Genomic DNA, 7,025 nt, shown 5'->3' on the forward strand with positions numbered 1-7,025 from the left:
ACAATGGAAACCACAGCCAATGCAGCTGAGCAATCAGCAGCTGAGGGTATCCAGGAGACAAGTGAGACCACGAAGGGGTTGTGCTGGGATGGTGGGTCTGGGAGCTCTCACTGTTAAAAGCCAGGACCTTTTCACATTCTTATATTCTCATATTCTCTCCCACCCCTCCTCCCCAGCTCTCCTGCCAGGGCCAAGCACTGAGGTCACTGTTTAACTAAGGTGGAGTCCCTGCACCTGGTGTGCCATATATAAGGAAGAGCCGGAGGGGTAGAAGCCAGCTCCTGCTGGCGCTGTGTTGGTCTCACAGTCCTCCGAAGAGCCTGTGCTGTCCTCCACCAGCCCTTCTGCACCTTTCCATCCTGCAGACTCTTGGTGCCGACTCTGTGGGACAGCCCAGTCCCCACTTAGCCTCCTGCAAGAGCACTGCTGAGCGCCGCTCCATCATTGTTACCTGAGCAGGACCCAGGTAAGGTGAGAGTGAGTGCAGGTCTTTCTGGGCTCAGGAGTGAGCCAGCACTCCTGACATGAGTGACCTCCTGAATTTCCAGGGAGCTGCTTGAGAAGGCAGATTTTGCGTTCCCACCACAGAGGTACTATTTGGTAGTTCTGTAAACTGGCTATTTCTTCTTCCAGTGGTCCAAGGACATGCTTTAAGAAAAACAAAGGAAAAGATAAGTTTGACTTCTAGGAGAAACCTATTACATTTTACCTAATTCATGCAAATAGAGGGTTTTGCAGTTATTGAATCATGGCTTTCTGCTCAAAGTTGAAATCTTGAGACCATGATTGACCACAGGGGATTCGCTGGTGGCACAAATTATGTCTCCTGTGCTCGCTGATGTCAATCAGATGCATAGTAGGTACTCTTAGAACATTGCTAAAAGGCAGAAATGAGCCCAGGCCCTCTGTTTTCTAACACTTTAGTGTCCTGATTTCATACATGAATAAGGGTGAAAAATCTGGACTAATCCCAAAAGGCAGATTGCTGCCACTTCTGAAACTCAGATGTTCCTGCAGCTCTTTAGCTATGCCACTGTCATGTACTGAGCGTAGCTCTGCGCCTACTCACGTTGGGTCATGTTGGAGATGCAATGCTGTTCTCAGGGAGGCAGTTTAGCCATTTAGTTTGAAAGCAAGCTAACCAGATTTGAGCAAGTGCAGGTATCTTCCACCATGGTTACAGTGGAGTCACTGTCCTGGGTCCCAGGCAGGACTTTGCTCACACCCAGCAGGCACTCACTGGGTCTCCCATCAGCCTTCCCTTTTGAATGCCCCACCTTGTACTCAGCTTGACCTTCTTGCTTGTGGAGGGAGGGAGAGTGTGTGAGAGCCACAGGAAGTCCGCTGCTCAGTACCTTGGTTGATGAGAATATAATGGCCGACCAATTGCATAGTAGTTAACAGTAATATGTCGCTCAACCATATTACATGTCTCATTTGCATATGGAAAAAGCAACTTGCTGTTAAGCTCACACCAGACACAACTGTGGCAGAGCTAGAGTTTTACTGCACATCATTTGGCCCCACCCCATTACTTTGTTAGATTTCATGACCGACTTAGAAGAACATCCTAGAAGAAAAAGTGTTATCAGGGAATACACAAATTAATGGCCTACCTACTGGCATTGAGGATGTACTCTGTTCTTTGTGTTACCCTATGCATTATTCATGTGACACTTAGCATGGTATTTTACCTCACTGGGTCCCCATTTCCTCATCACTAACATGTGGCAGTCAATTGCAAGGGTTCAAGGATGTAGTATGCAAAGCATGCAGTGGTGGCTGGCACATGATAAGTGCTCAAAAAGTTGCAGTCATTACTTTAGACTGGCTTCCCTATAAAGGACAACCTGAAGCCAAGTGTAAGGGCTACTGCACAGGTTTATTGGGAGGTGCAATCCCTGAGCAGAGAGAGAGGGACTGGAAAATGAACAGAGGAAGATGGGAAGCAACACAGGTCAAGAGGGCCCTTTGGCCCTCTTGATAGCCACTGAGAAAGCCAGGCCCTCCCCCTCAAAGTCTAGCACCTTATCTGAGACCAGAAAGAGTTGGCAGAGCCACTTTCTTGGCTTGGGTAGAAAGAATACTGAGAGACTAAAAAAGGCTAAAAGAACCCAAGACAGTACAGAAAACAGGCTCAGTAAAGTTGGGCTTCTCATTGTCTATGTTTTCTGAGACACTGGTATGTCCTGGTGATACCTCTTTCTCTCATGAGAAAACCATAGAGTATCTTCAAGTCCGATGCTCCAGCCCATTTCCTCAGGGCTGGTAGGAAGTCCGCATGCTTCCTAAAGCTCCCAGACTTTGTGCAATGGCTCATGCCCCTCTCTGTACAGAAGCCCAAAGCTATACAAAATCCAGGCAAAATATTAGTCACAACAACCCTTGGACTCTGCCTCTTGAACAATGTTTCTTAAAGAATCATGGGCTGAATGAGAATTATGGAGGCTGTTTCTGAGAACTCCTGGACATAACGGTTCCATAATGAGTGTTTGGACTGTTGTTGTCTCCTATTCTCTCCTTCTCAGATGATGGTGATTCAGATTTGCACATAAAGCCTCTTAGAAAACTAACACAAAGCTGGCCAGATAGCTCAGTAGACTAAAGCACCTGCTTAGGCAGATGCAGGGACCAGGGTTCAATCCCTGGCACCACATGCTGTGCCAGTCCTGCCCCCAGGGCACGCTGAGACTGGCCGTGGTGGTGCATGCCTGTAATCCCAGCACTTGGGAGGCTGAAAACAGGAGGATCATTACGAGTCTGTCTGTGTAGTGAGACCCTGTAGTCTCTGCAGATCCTGTACTCAATTAAAAAAAAAAAAAAAGACAAAGCAAAGACATTGGTCGAATTGAGTGCATCTGCCAAGCCCCACCCCAACACACATTAGGAAGCATTGCCTTGTTCTAAGAAGGCTCGATCTCCTTTCAGTCTTCATTCCTGAATTCTCCATGGACTCTATTATATACTTCTTTTTCACTTTGTGTAAATATTTTTGAGTAAAATATTCTGCGATATAATGAGAAGTTGTTCGGTATATGTAAAGTTCACACATTTCCAAAGCTGATTCTCCCAAGAAACAAGCGGGAAAGCTCAGCCAAGCACTGTTTTACCATCTTAGTAAGGAAGACAATTGGACACAGGATCCCTGAGGTGCTCCTGTTGAAATGCAGCTGAAGGTCATTTTACCCAGACTCGGCAGTGCCTCAGTGCCCATCTCTTTGCTTTCATTTGTTTAATGCTGTTTATGAGTTGGATCTGACAAACAGACCCAAATTAGAAAGAGAGGACAGAGGGATGTGAAGCGAGGGCTTGCTCCATTGCGCTCCCGCTGCTGGAGCTGGACATGAGATGAGAGGAAAGGGGTATAAATGATAGCACACGAGAGAACACATATCCTACAGACACATGTATTGATTATATATACATATCCCACTAGATTTTTCCCAGTATACAGTTGGCCCCACATCTGTGGGTTCTGTAGCCTCAGATTCAACCAATCATTGATCAAAAATATTGGAAAAAAATTTCTGCATTGAATACAAACAAAATTTCCATCATTTCCCTTAAACAATATAGCATAACAATTTTTTGTACTGAATTTACATTGCGTTAGACATTATAAGTAATCCGGAGGTGATATAAAATACACAGAAGAATATGCACAAACTATTAATATATCAATATGTATATTGAATTTGCCGTTATATATTGTAAGCATACATTTGCACTTGTATGCCTATGGTATCATACGTGTCTGAAATATATGGTATTTAATTTTTTTAAATGTATGCATAGAAGGGATATTGCCATAAATCCCCCCCAAAATCTTCTCTCTCACTTTGAACACACTGATCCACCATTCTTACACTTGCTGAAGTGGTTCTGGAAGTCCTTTTTCATGAGCATCTTCATAAGGTATGGCCAGAAGTAAGGGCTGCTGTCCAGTGTCACCTGGCAGAAGGACCACCCTGTGAGAACATCCCACAAAGTGTCCTCATCCATCGCATTTGCTGGATCTGGTACAGGGTGGCTCCTGGCTCTTCCGTAAAGTCCAAATGACCCCTGAAGGGAAATATTTTGCATTGATTCAGAATGTTGAGGCAGCGGCGGCGACAGCACCACCAAAGATACTCAGGAAAAAAGGACTTCCAGAACTACTTTAGAAAGTGTTAAGAAAAATGGGACAAATGCCTTCATGCATTAGGGGAGGGTTTAGGGGGTAATAGTGGCAATGTGCTTTTTACTGTAACATGTTAATTAAAATTTAAGCATCCACCATTGTTTCAATCATACCTGGTATAGGAGGGACTTGAACATGCCTGCATTTGGGTGTCCACAGAGGACTGGGAGCCTTGGGAACCCATGGATACTGAGGAAGGCTATGTCCTGGGGCAGAGGTCTGGGGATGGGCTGCTTCTGAGTCTTTATGCCGGGAGAGAGCAGGGCTTTGGTGCTAACATCTCCACTCCACCAAATAAGCCCCAAGGCACCTTTGTTTGCCCTCTTTCCTTCTGGCAGTACTCTGCCCTCGACTACAAGGGCTCACCTCTGCCACACCCACCTCCCAAGCCTGAGGATGTGTGTGCCACCCTGCAGGGAGACCCAGCCATGCCCTATCACACGTGTGGGCTGGAGCCATTGTTCTAAATACTCCAGTGACCTCATCTAAATCCAGTGGCCTCTCAGTGTCCAAGGATGAGGAGCCAATAAGAGCCTAAGCCATAGAGACACATGCCCTGTATCTCTAAGTGAAATGCTGTCTCCTCTCTAGTTTAAACTTGCGTTAGCAGTGGTTGAACACCAGCTGAACCACACTATTAAGCTCTGTCCTGAAGGCACCAGCTTCCTTTCAGGAATCAAAGTTGAGATGTCTTCAGGAGCCGTCACTTGGAAGGAGGAGTCCAGGCCAAAGCTTTCAAATGAGCTGGTTCTGGGACTCTAGTGGCTTGGCATATTCTGTCCACTCAGGGCCCTCCAGTACCACCTTCTCCACACTTAACCCTGACCCTGACCTTGTGGGTTGCCCAGAGTGCCCAGGCGCAGGCTGTATCCCCGAGGTGCCTGGCTCACAGGACCAGGGCTGGCTGCACAGTGATTTCCTGCCCACTGCATGGCAGGCTAAGCAGCACGGGGATGGGATCCCTCGGGGCTCCAGCTGGGGCCACAGCAGCTATGGCTTGAGCCTTCTTAACATCTGGGGGATGAAGAGGGATGTAGCAGCAACACCCTAGGCTGGCAGCATAGTATGGAGTGCCTTCCCCGACGGCGCTTATCCTCCTTGCTCCTGGTCTCCCATGCCTCCGTCCTCCTGCTCCTCCTCCTCCTCCTCCTCCTCCTCCTCCTCCTCGCAGCCCTGTGCCACTGCTGACTCCCCTAGGGTCCTTCCTAGCCGAGGTCCTCTCTGTGGAGTGTCCCTGCCACCTTCTCCATGTGGTCCCTTTGCCTTCACCTGCCTCATCCCTTTTGTTTCTCTTTGTCTCACTTTAATGAGAAGTTAAGAAGATAGGCCAAGAAGAAATCCCTTAGGAATAAATGGATTATCTGAATGTGGCCTCAACTGGAAAAAGACCTTCAAAAGGAAAGGAAAAAAGACCCCGAGTGTGGCCCCCTCTGGTGCAGAGACCCTGAGTGCAGCCCCCTTCTTGGGACTGAGCAGGCAGGAAGGGAGCTGGGTCTGGAGCAGAAGGAGCTGGTGTGAGGCGACAGCTCTTAGGACCTGACTTGGTGCCTGGGAGTCCCCACTTCAGTGTCCCTCTAATTTCAGAGAAAATCTGAACCAGTTAATTGGGAAGTGCTCATCTTCTTCGTGGGTAGAAAACAATCTATGCCCAGAAACCTAGGAAAATATCCAATATTATGCAGTTGCTGAGATGCATAGAGCTGCAGTACCCAGAAAGAATGTTCCACCATGCGCACGACACAGAGGTAAAAGTTTATTCAAGAGCTTTTTAGATCTCCTTTTAAATTGAACAATCCATCAAAAGTCTCTAAAGAGGGGAGAGGAGGATTCTTTCTAGCAAAGATAAGTTTCCTTCTCCTGTGTTGGCACAGAACGAGCCTAAACTTAATGGAAAGGAATAAAACATTTGTTGGCTCCTATTTTATCACCTGCCAACAATGTAATACAGGGTGTGTAAGAACCCATATTCTCAGTGCCAGAAACACACACTATGACAGTCAAAAGGCACCTGCAAGAGTAAGGGCAGACAAATGGGGAAATTGAGGCAAGAGGTGAGAGAGATGTGACCAAGGCTCAGAAGCTCTAATGAAGCTACAGTAATTCTTTGGATAACAAAGAGGGGATGGGTCTTCCCTACCTGTCATAGCAGGCAGCCTCCACATTCTGCCATCTTGTGCCAAGCTGTTGATCTGCTTGGCAGGCAGCCCTGCGGTTGGACCCAGTCGCTGGCAGGCAATGATAGTTCTATTCCGAGCGCTCGCTTCTCTGGCACCTGCTCCAGCTTTGGGATGCTTCGTAGCTGTTTAAGTCTGGAGCCGCAGGACAGGCTTCTTTCCTCCTGTCCCCCACATTCGTGGCCCATGGCAGACTAGAGGTAGTCTCATAGATTGAAAACTTCTCGCCAGCCCAGTGTCCTTCTAGGCTCCAGTCAAGCTCCGGGAAGGATATAAAGTACAGACTTTGTCTGCCTGGAAGCTGGCATGGGACAGGAGTCTGAAAAAGCATGATGAAGCTTCTGTTGGACCCTAAGCCTCAGTTTCACATTCTACAAAGCAAGCCATGCACAAGTTTCCTCTGGGAACTGCCTTCCCAGGGGCCTCAACCCCAAGCTGCTGCTTCTAGGACACACAGGCATGGGAACACTGAGAGGACTGCAAGTGTGGGCGACCTGGGGTGAGGTCTCCTCTGGGGTTTAGGTTCCAGTCCTCAAAAGCTGACATTTATGTTTGTTTCTCATGCTGAGACCATCTCCCACAAGCTGTCCTTCAGAAGAGTCCTAGGTTCTCTACTTGCAGCAGATGGGCACAGGCACAAAATCTCTCTCTGCTTCTCCTCCTCTCACCCT

General features: G+C 47.7%; 1 protein-coding gene across 1 annotated transcript in view; it reads left to right on the forward strand.

Moving 5' to 3' along the window:
* The first annotated feature begins 306 nt into the window (after nt 1–306).
* The window catches only part of Capn13 (calpain 13), a 107,123-nt gene continuing 100,404 nt past the window's right edge, over nt 307–7,025 (forward strand). Inside the window, exon 1 of the mRNA XM_023711010.1 lies at nt 307–466. The gene's annotated coding sequence lies outside the window, so the exon portion shown is untranslated. The remainder of the gene's footprint in view (nt 467–7,025) is intronic.

Source organism: Octodon degus, unplaced genomic scaffold (genome assembly GCF_000260255.1).
Source record: "Octodon degus isolate 3935 unplaced genomic scaffold, OctDeg1.0 scaffold00019, whole genome shotgun sequence".
In the NCBI taxonomy this organism is placed as follows: domain Eukaryota; kingdom Metazoa; phylum Chordata; class Mammalia; order Rodentia; family Octodontidae; genus Octodon; species Octodon degus.